General features: G+C 38.6%; 1 long non-coding RNA gene across 1 annotated transcript; it reads left to right on the plus strand.

The window, feature by feature from the left end:
- The first annotated feature begins 278 nt into the window (after nt 1-278).
- LOC138819194 (uncharacterized) lies at nt 279-13,055 on the plus strand. Its single transcript, XR_011369352.1, has 3 exons — nt 279-408; nt 9,815-10,110; nt 12,241-13,055. It is a non-coding gene; the product is annotated as an uncharacterized lncRNA (long non-coding RNA).
- Nucleotides 13,056-16,518: the final 3,463 nt, after the last annotated feature.

The raw sequence follows: 16,518 nt of genomic DNA on the forward strand, positions 1-16,518 counted from the left end.
GCTAATCATTGTGGCTTGGCATGGGCTAAGTGACCTTCTTTAAAATATTCACTCTGTTCTCATCTTCTGGGTCATTGTGTTCTAGTCACATGCAAATTCATTGTTTATTAATTGTATAATTTGCTTTTATAGGGTCTTGGATGCACCGAACAATTCATGAATATGAGCTTGTCTTTTCAGAACAGCAAGAGGAGAGTGAGCCAAATCCCCTAGGCTGTGTGATGCCTGACCCTCTTCCTGTCCCTCCAGAGTAGAACTCCTGTGTGCTGGTTCATCTCTTCAAACGTGGGGTTGGAGGTGCTGGAGAAGAACACAGGAAAACATGTCCTCTGCGCCGCTGGAGGCTCTACTTCAACAGGAAAGGAGTACATACTGTTGGGAAAAGATCAAAGAATTACTTCTAGTTAGGTAGAGCACAGAGGGACTATTGACTAATATATTCATCAAAAATGTAATGTAATTAGAGATGGTATTAGATATAGATGGTATAATGTATAGAGTATTTTTAACTGAAGGTAGAGATATGAGTGCACTGAAGAGCCTGAAAGACATGGGAGGTGTGGGGACATAAGGAGGGGAAGGAAGGTTGAAAGCTGCCCTGCTGGGAAAGGAGAGAGAATGCAGGGAAGGAGGCAATGAGCAAGGGTGGAAATCTGTGGGAATCATGATGTGAATATGAAACTGAGAAGGCAAAGGGCAACTAGAGAAGACCCAGGAGGCCATGTGCAGGGTGCTTTCAGTCTAACACAGTGAAGTCTCTTCTTGATACCTGACATAGAAGAGAGCGCTATTATTTTCATTTCCCACATTGTTTTTGTGTTTTGCTGTTATGTATCAGTTATCTTGTCTTGATTCTGAATTTTGAAAAAAAAATTTGCAGTTTTGTTGATCTTGGGGTTTGAACTCAGGGGCTGGGTGCTGTCCCTGAGCTCTATTTGTTCAAGGCTAGAGCTCTACCACTTGATCCACAGCACCACGTCCTGAAGTTTGAATTTTAGTTAGAAAGATAACACCATGTTATGTAACTAAAAGTGTAGTATTTGTCAGTTGATAAGGTAATGTGCGTATATTGTCTTCTCATTCTCTTGTGGTTCCAAATTTGAATTTCGAACTCTGACGCATTTGTAATATATACTGGTATTTGGTCTAAAAACAAAATAAGATAAATTCACATGTTTTTTGTCAATGACTACCTGGTTTTTATACCAGCAGTTATTGATTCCATGCATTTCTCCACTAACAAGAGATTCTGACTTCATTGGTGCCTAATTTATGTATATGTAGATTATTGATCTCAGTTTGTTCCATTGATCTTGTCTCTGTGTTTAATACAAGATATGAGACTAATTTCATTTTAACAGCTTTAAAGAAAGTTTGCCTATTTGGTATGGCTAGCATCTTTTTTCATTTCCTGCATGCATTATTCTTTATTTTAGGGACATTCTGGCTATTTCTACTTATCCTATTTATTCAGATGAATAAGCTTTATAAGCAATATGTCTAACAGTAGAAAGAAAGTGATGCATTTTTTTGGTCTGTTTATGTTACACTTCAGTTATCTTTAGTCTTAAAAGTACAAGATGTCTTTCAACAGGGTGCACCTTTCAGAATATGTTGTATTTTTGCTAATATATTTTTAATATTTTAAGTGTATTTTTGTTTTAATTTTATTATCAATATATAAATTATATCAAATATAAATTGATATAATTTATAAAATATTTTAAAAATATTTATAAAAATAAATATATCAATTATCCATGTTTTAGTGATCAGTTATTGATCATTTATTATTAGTATATAAATGGGATACAGCTATCCCATTTATCATCTATCCTCTATCTATCCTCTATCTATCCTTCATCTATCTGTCTATTGATTTTACCCTTCAAGCATGCATCTAGGAATAGTTGTTTTGTTGAAATCTGTTGAAAGTGCACAGCATTTAAGCTACCGTGGCCTCACTTCTGCAATCCACATTTTTTCTGCTCTCTGTCACTCACAAACATGCAACACTCATTATGGGAGATATTTACACAAAATAAGCCTGCCTTAAAATAAAGCCAAATAGGTCTTAAATACTTAGTTCACTGATATTTTAAATCTATCTTTGATTGAGAAAACTTATCAAATCAATTAAGCTCAATCTCTCTGATATTAATGTATATTAATATATCTGCATACACATGTGATATTAATATATATGTAAGTATATATTATATATATGTATATATGGTATAATGGTATGTAATGGTTTGCTTTGATAATGTCAGTAGACTATGGCACCAAACTATTGACTCTTTGGAAGTAGCAAATGCAGCAGATTTGTGAATTTCTTCCACAAATTACTCCTCTTAAAGTGAAATCCTAGGATGTGTGTGACTTTCCACTGGGTCCTTAGTAATTATTGAGCTGCCAACACCTTCCAACACTGTCTCTGTGTCATTTGTCTCATGGTTACCAGTTATTTCAAAATGAGTATTAATTACATCAATATTAATATTTTTCTCTCCCTTTCTCTTAAGCCCTGAAGTCTTGCAGACTCCCTTCAGAATTCTTGGATTGTTTTTGAATGTTTACTTCCTCTTTCTGAATTATGCCTCTTCTGTTTTCAAGCCCAGAACTTCTGCCTTCCATCACCTTTTCTACTAGTGAAGATTTCTATGTTATTTATTTATTATTTGCTAGTTTATATTTCAGACTTCAGTTTGTGACTCCTTTGATCAATGAATACACAGTTTTACATAATGAACACCAAGAAGCTGGAACGTATGTAGCCAGAGTGAGGTCAAGGAACAAACAGTCACATAGAGAGAGGAAAGTAGGTGGATATAGTCATAATATTCAATGTACACATGTGGAAATGGAGCCAGGTAACTTGAGAGGAGAAGTAGGGTGGGAGAGATTGGGAAAATGTTGGAAGGATGATATTGATCAAGGTGCACTGTATTCACAAACTGACATGTTGAACTGAAACCCTTTTGTACAACTACTTAAAGATAAGACAAGAAAAAGAAAACAGTTTTTCTTAATTAGTGCAGAAATACAACCTTTGTAGACCACTCTAAAAGTTGTACATTAAATGCTCTATCTATCTGTCTGTCTGTCTGTCTGTCTGTCTGTCTGTCTGTCTGTCTGCCTGCCTATCTATCTATCTATCTATCTATCTATCTATCTATCTATCTATCTATCTATCATCTATCTATCATCTGTCTGTTGATTTTGCCCTTCAAACATGCATCTAGGACTAGTTGTTTTACAGTGTAGATATATATTTATATGTAGTATGTAGTGTAGGTAATTAACCTCTTTAATATCAAACAAAAATAAATGAATTAAAAGGGAACCCTAGATTGTCTGGAGAATCAAATCTGCCTGGTCTCCTGATTTTGGTGCTGACAATGAATAGAAATGTGAGCTTTCCATTTGGGTGTGGCTGCCTCTTCTGCCCAGGGTCTTAGAGCAAGGTCCATCCTGGCTCAGGGTCATAGAGCGAGGTCTATTCTGGCTCAGCGCTGTGGTCACAGGGACAATGCACCATCCTGTGAAATATCAGCTGATTGCACTTGGATTTTTGCAGTCCAAAGATGTGTTAAGTTTTACAGTTGTTTCCTGTCTGACCAATGATTTTCTACACTCTTCCTTCTGGCTCCTTTTGTAAGCCTGTGAAGAACTGTGTGTGACTACAAACCTGAATATATTGAAACAAGAATCATCTCTTGTGGTTGTATAGGCTGAGCTCAGAGCTTTGGTTCTTGCTTACAGTGCCCCATGCAGCTAGAGTTGTCGTCAGTTACACTATATAATTAGTGATTAAATAGTCTCATGTTTGAGGCCTGTAGGGATTTAAGTTCCAAAAACTTAGTAGTATGTGGTAGAAAGGATCCCATTTCTGTCAGTTATCTTTCTAGTCCCAACTCAGTACATCTTTTCTACTCTCTATGCTCCCATAGACAAGCATGACTAAATTCTTTCTCTCTATTTGCTTGCCTCTGTGAGTGTCTATTGCTCAGCTGCAAGATAATAAAAATGTCTACAGTTGGGAGAGAGAGTTTATGTCAGATGCTTTCGAAATGAAGAAAATCTGCAAGAATCTTAAGTGTGGTGACCTCCACAGAGAGAGAGAGAGAGAGAGAGAGAGAGAGAGAGAGAGAGAGAGAGAGAGAGAGAGAGAGAGAGAGAGAGAGAGAGAGAGAGAGAGAGAGAGAGAGAGAGAATGAAGAGTAGCCAAATCTCCACATGAGAGAGATATTGGACTATTTTCCAGAGTAAGCCCATCTGATTTATATGAACTAAGCAGATTTTTCTCTCCAGCAGATCAGAAAACATATGTGCTTAATATAGAATATATTTTCCTGATAGACTCAAAAGAAACCTAGTGAAACAAAATCTGCTAAGGTTGGTTCTGCCCTTTTTAATGTACTGATTTCATATATGAAATATAAACTTGCTAAAACATATTTGAAACTGTTTTGGGGGGCTTTTGGGAGGGTTCATAAACAAAAACAAAAAAAGCAAAAGTACACTAGGGAGTAAGTTTTAGAAATCTCTTAACTCTTGGAACTCGTAAAGTAGAAATGACAAAATATCTACTCATACAGTTGTTTTGATTACTGAGATAACATTTATAAGATGTCTTTGGATTATGGTTTTACACAGCTGTCGAATATCATCATTTGACAATATCCCATTTGGAATTAATAATAGTGTCCGCAATCTTGACTGTTGCATTTTAGCCATTCGAATTCTTTGCATCCTCAAAATGTTTGTACGTTTCATGAAGATACAGTTGAGCACAACTTCTATTACTGTGGCCTTGGGCTCACACAGACCATAATTTTTATTTGTATTAGTTCTGGATGCACTGAATCCTGGCTGTATGACATTACATAAACAGACACTTCTCTGATATTCACTTCTTTTTTATTCCAAAAATGAAAACATGTGGGTGTTGGTGGCGTATACTTATAAGCCTCACTACTCAGGAGGCTGAAATCTGATGACTGCAGCTCAAAGCCAGCCCACACAGAAAAATCAGTGAGATGTTCCTCTCCAATGATCCACCAAAAATGTTGAAGAAAAGACCTGGCTCAAGCGGTAGAATGCCAACTTTGAATGAAAAACCTAAGGGACAGCCCTCAGGGTGTGAGGTTTAGCTCCAGTTCTGGGACACAAAAAAAGTCAAGTGCATCGCTTCTATTTCCTCTTCTCTAACAAGATCTCTATAAACAAAATCAAAAATTGAGAACTGGGTAAAAGAGTAGAGAGGAAAGTGTTAAGGCCGTTGGTTCACTCTTCTTTGGTGAGACATGGCTTTTTCCTCTTTCCTTTCTTCTGATTTGCTCAGATGAGCAAATCATCTTTGGCTCAGCTTCTATGTCACTTCCTCTGGGAATATGGAATTCTATTTTGTCACTCCAGCTCAGAAAGAGTCAAAGCTTAAACATAAGATAGATCTGGAAAGATGTAACTCAGCACAGCTTTAGTCCATATAGCAAGAGATTGGAAAGAGGAATTGCAGATTTCTGGTTTGGGTCAAAGAAAGCTGTGTTGACGGACATATGTTTCTGACAGAGTAGCGATGATGTTCCTCCCAGGGGACAGCTGAGGAGACTCTGGTAAGTGAAGTCTACTGAGTTTTGAAAGTTTGGAAAATTATATGAAGCCCATGTAAGATTGTGGTTGAAATCATGGGCTTGGCTTAAATAGTCAGATAAAAAATTTCTTTGTTGCTTTGTATGTCCCTCCCCCACAGTGTAACCCCCGCTTTCACTATATTTGATGTCAGTATAACATGTGGAGGAGATGGGGGCAAACAAGTCGTTTAAGGATTCAGGTGGACCTGTTGCAACAATGAGAAGTACAAAATGTCATGTCAAAACCAGCTTTACAATGTCGGTGGGGGGGGAGGGGGGTATAATTGGGTGGGGGGAGGGGGGAGGCTGGGAAGGGAGGTGAAGGGTAAACAAAGGAGAAGGCTGCAATGCTTGGTAAGAAATGTATGCATTATCCTGCCCATGTAATTGTAGCCCCTCTGTACAGTATGTTCTCAAATAAAATAAAATAATATTTAAAAAAATATGAAAACAAGAGAGAGATGATAAAGTTTCATTAAGGAATCTTAAAGTTATAGTGAAAGATCCAGACGCTTGCTCTCCTGCTCATTTTACTCTATTAAACTTCAATTTTATACAATTCTCTCTTGTTCTGAACCGATCTTTTTGGCAGTGCTTGAGTTTGAACCCAGGGCCTTGGGATGAGCAGGTGCTGCAACCTTAAACCTTGTCCCCATCTCCCCTTTCTAAATTGTACTTTAGTAATTTGGGGGGTGAGATCTTTTGCCTGAGCCAGCCTGAGACCACAATGTTCTACCTGTGCCTCCTGTGCAGTGAGGATTACAGAGTACAGCAGCATGTCTAGCTTCTATGTTGAGATGGGGCAGGGGGATGTCTCACTAGCATTTTGCTCATGCTGGTGTCAAATTACATCATCTCTACACACATTTTATCTCACACAGGAAATTGGTTCTTCTATTAATCATTGTCACTTAACTTCCAAACTGTTTCATTTACGTTCTTTATTGAAAACGAAAAGAAGCACAAAACTTCTCAGATCACAAATGAAAGAATGAAGAAGTTTGTGTGTGTGTGTGTGTGTGTGTTTTAAAATACTTAAGTCTGTTGTGTGTTTGCAAGAACTCTCCTATTTGACAGAGTTTGGTCTAATCTTCATCCTTAAAATGTATCTGTTCCTCTTAGACATGTAACATAGATCATGTGTTTCTAAATAGAAAAGCTATTGACTACTGCTAGAAGTCAATATCTGTAAACTTCCAGACGTGGAATTCTGTGTGGTCTGGCTTTGTCCAGGAAGTGAAGGCAGAGCAGAAGGGTAGATGTTAACTTGCTTTGATCTACTGAACAATTTTTCACATATCTTTACTATCTCTCAGTAGTAATACATATTAAATCATATCACATAATATGAATACATTTAAAGTAATAGACTTTAACAAATGTTTTTAAAAGTCGTTGAGTTCTTGTTTGTTCAATAAGTTGAGGAGATCCTTTGAGAGTAACAGTTGACAGCACAATTTTTAAAATTTACTAGACAGGTAATTATCTAATAAGATACTTTAGCATATAATTGTGTGAAATGCAGAATTCTCTTTCTAAAGTTGTAGCATCTATGCTATATTGCAAATTATAACAAAATTTTGGTCATGCAAAGAAGTCATCCCTGCTTTTAAAATGGGAAATAACTGTCTAGTTTAAATATTCTTGTGCACATGTGTGTTTGTTGCAATAATTCATATCTAAAAATTTTAAAGCTATCAAAAATGTCAAAATAGAGAGCTTGTCATAACTCATTAAAAAATGTCTGGCAAAAATGACACCGGCTGCTTCAGATGACTTCAGTGTGTGTTTCAAAATGCATTTCTTGCATCTGTCGGCTTTCAAGAAGAAAGAAGACTGCTGTTTTTCTGAGTCAACTTTTCAGATGGCGTTTTAAGGCATATTTTAAAGAAAACTATTCATAATTATATGCTTTTCGATTTTTTCCCCACTGTGTAAATGCTTTTAGATCATGAGCATGGAGAAGAAAAAAAGTGAGATCTGAAAAACACTGAGCTGTTTTGGAGGTTGCCTATTTCTTAGTAAATCTCAAAATAGGCACTTCTAGATGTGTGTGGGTTAGTGTTTTATGAATAGTTGGCAGAAGTAACTATTTACTATACCAATGGGAAGTGTAAAAGGAAAAGCATTTTGTGTTGTGTGGGTTCCTTGGCATCAAGCTGCCGTCGGGTTCAGAATGAGCCAGTTAGAAGCCATATTTGGCAGGGAGCTGACATGGGTCTCCCTGATGGGCGATTCTGCCTGCTGTGCTACAGAAAGCTGGCTGGCTGGCATGCTGATGAACACAGCCGTACAAATTAGGCGCTCATTAGCTCAAACACCCAGTGAAGGTCTGTGTTAACGTTTAAGAACATTGTCTCATTAAACACTGGGAACACGGCTCCTCTCTGTAGGATTTTCTAATTATATTGTGAAACCATTATTCATACATTCACTTGATTGTGCTCTAGCTTTTTCAAAGCTCTCACATCTACTAACTTCTTTTCCCTCCTCAGCAACCAAAGGAAGTAGGTGAGGAGGAGGCTGTGATATAAAATAGGATAATGGATGAGAGAGTGATTGGTTAGCTACATAACTGTGCAGCTGAGATGACTACAATGACTGTTTCATGGATTAGACATGAGACCAGGGCACCACACAGTCTGCTTCCAGTCACTAAATGCTCAAATGATGGGAGCCAAGAGCACAGGTCATCTGACTGGCCCTCACTCAGGGTCCTCAGTGTTTATGTGCACTCTTCTCTGGTGAAGCTATGTGTGGTGAATGCAAGAAAGAAATTCGGTGAATAGGAGATCCAGTATATTGCTAGGCACTATGTGTGCTTTTAAGAAGCATATTCGGAGTTACACAATTAGATAATAAGAGAATACAAATGTAGTGGGCACTGATGGCTCATATCTGTAATTCTTATTACTCAAGAGGCTGAGATCTGAGGACAGCAGTTTGAGCCAGCCCACATAGAAAACCCACATGAGACTCTTATTTTCAAATTACCAGCAAAAGAGGGACAGAAATAGAGGTGTGAATCAGTTGGTAGAGCACCAGCTATGAATATAAAGTAAAGTCAAGTGAGAGTCTGAAGACCTGAGTTCAAGGCCCAGTGTTGGTTGAAAGACAAAGAGAGAGAGGGAGAGGGAAAGAGAGACAGACAGACAGATAGACAGACGGACAGACAGACAGACAGACGACAGATGACAGACAGACAGAATAATAAACCTGAGCCAGATATGGAGATGTGGACCACATGTCTAGTATCCCATGTATTTGGGAGCTACAGGTTGAAGTATTACAGTTCAAGACTGGCCCAGACAAAAGCATATGTTTCCCAGAAACAAATAAACAAATACACAAACAGACAAAAACAAAAAACAAAAACTAGGATGAGTGTATTGCTCCAGTGGTAGAGTTCTGGCCTAGCAAGTGTGAAACCCTAAATTCAATCCCTAGAACTGAAAAAAAATATTTTTGGCCTAGTGTCTACCTTATAACCATGGGAAGTGCCAGTGTATTGTGGCAAAAAATTTTTAGAGTATAAATATTATGGCAATGAGGCTAGGTGTGGATCAATAGTTCCCAAGGAAGTGTCTGTGTTCCATAGTGAATTTCTGGCTCCCTTTGTTAATCTAGTTTCATGTAAGCTTTGGATGAGAATCTATTAATTATTCTTTCTTCCCAAGTTTCAAAGTAATTAGTGTAATAGATGAAGTGAGCTCTCAGGAAAGCATTGGGCTGTGACCATGTTTTCCTTCTTTATATAGTGTTAAACCTTCCATTCCTGAGAGGTTCCCTCACTCACTCAACAGGCTGTGGAGATGACAACGTTGAAGAAAAAGATGTTGTTTCTGGTCTTGGGTTTTTATGTTGCTTGCCTAACTTTTATTTACTCTCCACTCTACTTGACTTCAGTTCAGAGCACAGGACTAGCAGGGTGCATTAGAAAGAACATAATAACAATGACTAATGGTTGGGAAATAGAAGCTCCACATTACTTCTTATTTGCTGACCACCATCTCTTCATCATTCTACTGGTCCTGTTGAGAGCCTTACGTGAGCATTCTCACAGAAAGACATGAAGTCATTAGGCCTAAGTTACACACTTCTAAGTGTTGATGCCAGGACTTGAGTGTACTCTTGTCCACTCCCAGAGCTATTAACCAATATGTTCTTTCCTCTTCTAGCTCAACCAGAAGTCAAGAAGTTCAGAATGAATCTTCATAATGCGGGACATATCAAGTGGTTGCTTCCAGAAAGCTCGGATTCATTTTAATAGCCAAGGTTTATTTAGACAGAAAAAAAGCAAAAACAAGAAAACCACATGAGTAGTTCTCTCCAGCATGAAGTGAAGGAAAAGAAGCCAACGATGACAGCAAACATCTCCCTGCACATGGGGTGCCATTCTGCTCTGCTCGGCTGGGAAATAAATTTCAGAGAAACAGAAATTCCGCCTTACGCTGACGATTCATGTTTTGTTCTGGTAAGTTATATATGATTTCAGAGCCTATTTTGCTATTTGTGACTTAGGACTCAGTATACCGCTACTGAAGTTGTTCAGAAAGATTAAACACACATTTTTAGCATGATGTATTTCCTAAACATAGAAGCCAATCTGTTCACAGAGAATTTTGTTCCTAACCTGAAACTCTCCTATTCTGTCCTTTATGAGGAGGCACTAACTAGCTTAGGACTGATGGCTTACGCAATCAGGAAGCTACACTCTGAGGATTGTGGCTCAAAGCCAGCCTAGGCAGGAAAATTGGTGAGACACTGTTTCCAATTACCTACTAAGAAGTCCCAAAGTAAAGGTATGGCCCAAGTGGTAGAATGCCAGCCTTGAGCAAAAACTCAAAGGCATGGCATACAAGCCCCAAGTTCAAGACCCAATAACAGCACAGATATAATCATAAAAAAGTAGACTAAACTTGAAAAGTCAAGTGCTGAGCAGGGTAATTACTGGACTGTGTGGGTGTCACTACCAAGCCAGTCTCACACAAAGGTCAGATGAGGCAGCATGGCTGACAGAGAAAGAGATGAAATTAAGACAGCAAATTCTGGTTATTGCAAACCAGTTTTGCCTTGGAGTATGTTACACTTACTTCTTTAGGTCATCAAAGTGAAAGGATTCAACTCAGATGACCAAGAACTAGCCAGGTGTTGGACATTGAGGACACAGGTGATGAGATCCTCTTGCTAGGGTCTAGATGACAGTCTAACAGAATGGAGCCAGGCATTTCTAGTCTCGGGCACAGGAAGATCTTGGCAGCAAGACCAGAACGCGGTGTCTTGACACATCTCTTTGCCCAGGTGTTAGTCAGTCCTAGTGAATTGGCCAAGTGGCCATCCATCCTTCTCAATATAGGAAATAAAGAGACAAAGGATGTAAGATTAGAGGGTTTTCTGATGGAGGCATGACAGTTCCATTGTGATTTTAGACTAGTACAGTCCCCCAAACTGGGCGTAAGAGATTGAGCTAGACTCTAACAGCTCTTTGGGCTCACATATCTTGGGCAAGTCAAACGATTTAGGATTGCTTTTCTACCTTTGTCTCTCCTATCTGTATATATGGTATAGTTAAGGCTAATTAGCACTATGTATTTGTTTAGTTACATATTCATAAAATTCATAATTCATAACAAGCCTTTAGTCTATTTTTATAAAACCATAAGCAGCTAATTAAAAACTGACATACTGATATTATGCCAAACCTAATTTACGAAAATGTGAATTTAAATCTCAAAGAAAGTAAGATGCTCTTTGGTTGTTCCAAACAGTTATACCTAAATCATCCAGCAAAATTCAGCAAAGTGATCATTTGAATTTAAATGATCTAACTTCAGAGATGTCCACTAGACTGTCATCTGGCAAGTTAATGTTCAGTGACTTCAGTACCTAACATTTAAATTCTGAGAAAGCAAAGCAAAGGAAAAGGCATTCTCTGCCTTCCTTATTTCTTATTCTTTCTTTTACAAATGCATTTTCATAAATACCCTTGTTGGTTTTTCTCTATGTTGATATTGATGTCTATTTTCCCGGAAGTGGGCCATGAAAACAAGATTATACTTCATGCTTGAAAAATTATGGTTATTGTTTTTCTACATATTCTAATTCACAAAAGGTGGAAATGATACATTTTGAAAAGATTATTATCAACTCTTCTGGAGCCTGCTCTCTGTTTACAAGGAGCAGAAACTGAGTCGTATTATACGTTTAAAATGAAAAAGTAACAACTTCTTGAAATACTCATTCACTTGACCTTGACTAGCTGAACTCAAAGATATCATTATTCAAAAACTGGCTTGACATTTAACCTCTTTGAGAATCCATTTCTGCATCCCCTCAACATTCAAAACCAACTGAAATATTTGTTTCTGAGTTGATTAAATGGAGTGATATAGTTAGATTTCTCAGCGCAGAGAAGGTGCACAATAAATGATAAGTTTTAATGTAAGGTTATAAAAGCATTGAGTAGGGTGAAGAGTTATGGATACAAAACTGGAGATACTGGCAATAATAATTAAGGTTGTTTTCTAGAACGAAAAATTGTTGATAGTTCTCGAGGTGATATTTCAGGTATTCATCTTCCTTCTCTTTTGATGTTTAAAACTAGGCTATCTTCAAACTGCTTGAGGGCAGAAAAATACATGAACTGAAAACACCGACTCAACCATGTGAAACCTGAACAGAAAGTTATGTCCAGTTTTGGCTGGGCGATCAACCTGATCTGCATCATACCCAAGATGAATCAGTAAATTATGATATGGAAAAGGATGTTCTAATGACCGTTTTGAGAGTATTATTAATCAGATAATATTTTTAAAGCTTCAATCATCTTGGAACAACAACATAGAAATGATAGCTGTGTTAACAGCTTAGACAGGGCTCTGGTCTTCATTTACCCTGGACATCTCTATCACTCTCCTTCTCACCCAAAATGCTGAAGTCCTCAGTAAGAATGAGTGGTTTCCAAGGTTGTTTTACTTAACCTTTTATCTCAAATAGAACCAAAGAGAGGTGAAGGAGAGAGTAAACAATGATAAATGCATATATGCTTTTTAAGAAAAGTTCAAGTGTGTGTGGTGGAGTGTGTGTGTGTGTGTGTGTGTGTGTGTGTGTGTGTGTGTGTGTGTGTGTGTGTGAAGAGTACTGTCTCCTTGCCCTTCCTTCATACAGCATGGCTTCATCTCTATATTCCTAGAACTTGCCAGTACCAGAGCATAGGCATATTCAGAGAGAATATCATAAAATACTGGACAAAATGTGTTTTGAGCCTTTGTGTTGACTCTATTGAAGAATTAATTTATTTTATTTTTTGAATAGTTTTATTTTCTTTAAGTAGTTGTTCAAGGGAGTTGCTATTCACCAAAGCAGTTTATGACTAGGGTACGTCTTGATCAATGTCACCCTTCAACATCCTCACCCACTTTTCCCACCCTACCTCTTCCCTTACTTATCTTATTTTTAGGCTATTTAGTGACATTTGTTTGCCTTGTAACAAAGCACTTTATGTGCCCAATGCACCTTGATCCGTGTTACCTCTTCAACATCTTCATCCCTCACTTCAATCCACCCTTGTAACTTATATCTCTCAGTTCTGTGGTATGTACAATGATTTCTCCACCTCCTTCCCCTCTCCCCCCCTCATTCTTCTACTCCTTTCCTCTTGACCCCATCCTCTCCCCTTGAAGGTACCCATTTCCTGGTACTTATTTTGTTTGGCTTTGACTTAGTCTTTTTAAAGAATTACACTATTTGCGCTCTCCAAGAGTCTATTCTACTCCAGTTATTTCATTTGAAATCCCTTGCTTACCACCCAGCATGTTTACTTGTAGATTACAGACACTTCTAGCTACCACAAATGAGGGAAACCATGAACTTATGTTTCTCTGGATATGGCTTGTTTTGCTTAATATGTTTTGCCCCCAAGTCTTTACATTTCCTTATGAATGCTACAATATCGTTCTTTCTGAAGGATAAGTAGAATTCCATTTTAAAAAATGGGTAACTTAGAAATGAGAAAAATATAAGCATATTTGGAAACAGGAATATAAATCAGATTGATAAAAAATTTAACACAAAATATTTTAAAATAAAAAACCACTAATTTACCTTATTAGCAAAAACTAGGTTGAATTACATTCCCAAGATGAACACGAGTTCTGGGGACAGGGGCTCATGCTCACAGAGTGTGGGGTGGAGCTCTTCCAACACTTCTGGCACCCATGGGACCTTCTGCATTGACAGCTTGTAAGATAGGACACTGGGTAGCGCTATCCACTTTACATAAATAAATCTGAAGACATAGGTGGGAAAACACATTGTTTCTACAAATTGTACCAAGCAAAGTTGTAGTCTTTGGAGTTCTTCATAATGAAGAGTGGACCCAGCCTCAGTTCTGTGTTATCATGATTATAAAATGTATCTATTTAAACAGATAAAGGAGTATTTCTGAACTTAAGACTTTGAACTTAAAAATTTAAAGAAGCGGGGCTGGGAAGGTGACTCAGTGGTGGAGCGCTTGCCTTGCATGCATGAGGCCCTGGGTTCAATTCCTCAGCACCACATAAGCAAAAAGAAAAAAGTCTGAAGTGGAGCTGTGGCTCAAGTGGTAGAGTGCTAGCCTTGATCTGAAGAGCTGAGGGACAGCGCCCAGGCCCAGAGTTCAGGCCCTATGACCGGACCCAAAAAAAAAAGTTTAAAGAAGCTTGAAAGAGAGAGTGTATAAGCTCTCCTGTTTCTTCCTGGGTGCTATTTAAAGGACAACAAACAAAGATGGAAGTCAGAAGGTGATCGATCAGTCACTACTTGAGAGTTGTGTGGAAGCCAAAGTGTTTTGAACAGCAAATAAAGGGACTTTCTTCCCCAGAAATCAGAGGGCAAATACCTGAAAAGGAGACAGAGGACCTGCTTCTAAGCTCAGAGAAGCACCAGAGAAGGTAGAATGTTAACCTTGGCAGAACTTTTACATTGAGAATCTTGACTTCACAGGTGTCTGATGCTGAGACAGGGGATGTAGCCATCTGAGTTAATGAACTTGAACATCTTGACTCTCCTGCTTTTTCTGAACACTGAGGTTTACAGAAGCAACCTGCTCTTCTGCTCTTGAAGTGGAACATTTCTCTCCACAGTTAGTACAATGCAGCGTGTGTGCCTCACAAAATAAGACATTCTTTCAGGAACTTACCCTAGTGGCTTCAGAAATAATAACTAGAGTCAGTCTTTCTGTTTGAAGAGCAGCAAAAAGAGCCATCATGTATTGGCAAGAGTGTGTAGAGTGTTTATTGGACTGGATTTCACGGGTGCTTAATCATGGTGGGGTGGAATATCATATGGGATTAGAGAGAATCCATTCACCTAGGAGCACTCAGAGGCTCATAAGATGCCCTGCACCATGTAGAACCTGGGCAAATAGTAATGACCGACACTACTTTTATAAAGTGAAACAACTGATCAATAAATAAGAAGAGCTTTCCCATTGCAACAATGAGATGTACAAGTCGTTATGTCGAAAACGAACTTTACAACTTTGGTGCAGGGGGGGACGGGGAGGATTGGGTAAGGGGGCAAGGGGAGGGTGGGAAGGGATGGAAAGGGGAAACAAAGGAGGAGGCTACAATGCTTGATAAGAAATGTACTCATGGGCTGGGATGTAGCTCAGTGGCAAAGCACTTGCCTAGCAAGTACAACGTCCTGGGTTCGATCCCCAGTACCAAAAAAGAAAAGACAAAAAAAAAAAAAAAAAAGAAATGTACTCATTATCTTGCCCATGTAATTGTAACCCCTCTGTACAGTATTTTCACAATAAAAAAAAGAAGAGCTTTTACAACCACTGTGGCAGGTAGCAGATCAAGAAACCAACTTCAAAGAGGCAAATATGCTGGCAAAAGCCAATACACCATGTATGTAAAGCTAGAAAAGCTCAGCTCTTGTGAGTAGCTCAAGGGTGGACATCCATTGGGCCAGGGGTGACTGAGGAGGTGCTGTGCACAGATGCCCAACTATATTGTGCACCAAGAGGTTAATTAGATGAGCAATCATGACAGGCGGGAGAAGGTGTTGGTAGGATACATTTGGTCTACCAAAGTTGGAAGATAAACTAAGAATAGAGAACCCTGGTTGTAACTAGAAGTGGTCATTTATTTTCTGTGTGAAGAAGCAGCTTTAGGTTAAAATACAGAAAACTTGTATGCTGACTTTGGGAATGGATTGGATGTTTTCTTAGCATCCTACAAAAAATTAAAGACAAGGAAGTCCAGTATGGAGATGATGCATCTGGGTGCCCATGGGTTATTATTCATATGTTTAGACATCTTCTGGACTTGCTGGCCTAAAAGAAACTTGTCTTCCTAGGGCTAGCGAATTCTCAGACATGGAAACAACATGCTTGAAAGTTTACTTTTGATAAGAATTTTTTAAAATGGCTGGGAAGGTGGCTCAGTGGTAGAGCGCTTGCCTTGCATGCATGAGGCCCTGGGTTCAATTCCTCAGCACCACATAAGCAGAGAAAGCTGGAAGTGGTGCTATGGCTCAAGTGGTAGAGCGCTAGCCTTGAGCTGAAGAACTGAGGGACAGCGACCAGGCCCAGAGTTCAAGTTCAGGTCCAACAACCGACAAAAAAAAATTGAAAAAACCCCCCAACAATTTGAAGAGATTTCCTGAGCTACAGTGTTTATCATGATTTTATACCCTTACATTCTCTACCACTATTCTGCTGTTAACCATTCCAGAGTAGGTAGCTAGCAATAGCCCCCTGGCCACCAGACAACCAAGGCTAGCCCCATGACAGATCCCACTAAAGTTGTTCAAACCAGCTAATCCTCAACCTACTTACCCCACGTTACTCATGACTTCACCGGGAAACCACGCTAAAAGGGATTGCCAGACTCTT

This window comes from Dipodomys merriami, unplaced genomic scaffold (assembly GCF_024711535.1).
Source record: "Dipodomys merriami isolate MVZ:Mamm:240054 unplaced genomic scaffold, mDipMer1.0.p SCAF_8, whole genome shotgun sequence".
Classification (NCBI taxonomy): Eukaryota; Metazoa; Chordata; class Mammalia; order Rodentia; family Heteromyidae; genus Dipodomys; species Dipodomys merriami.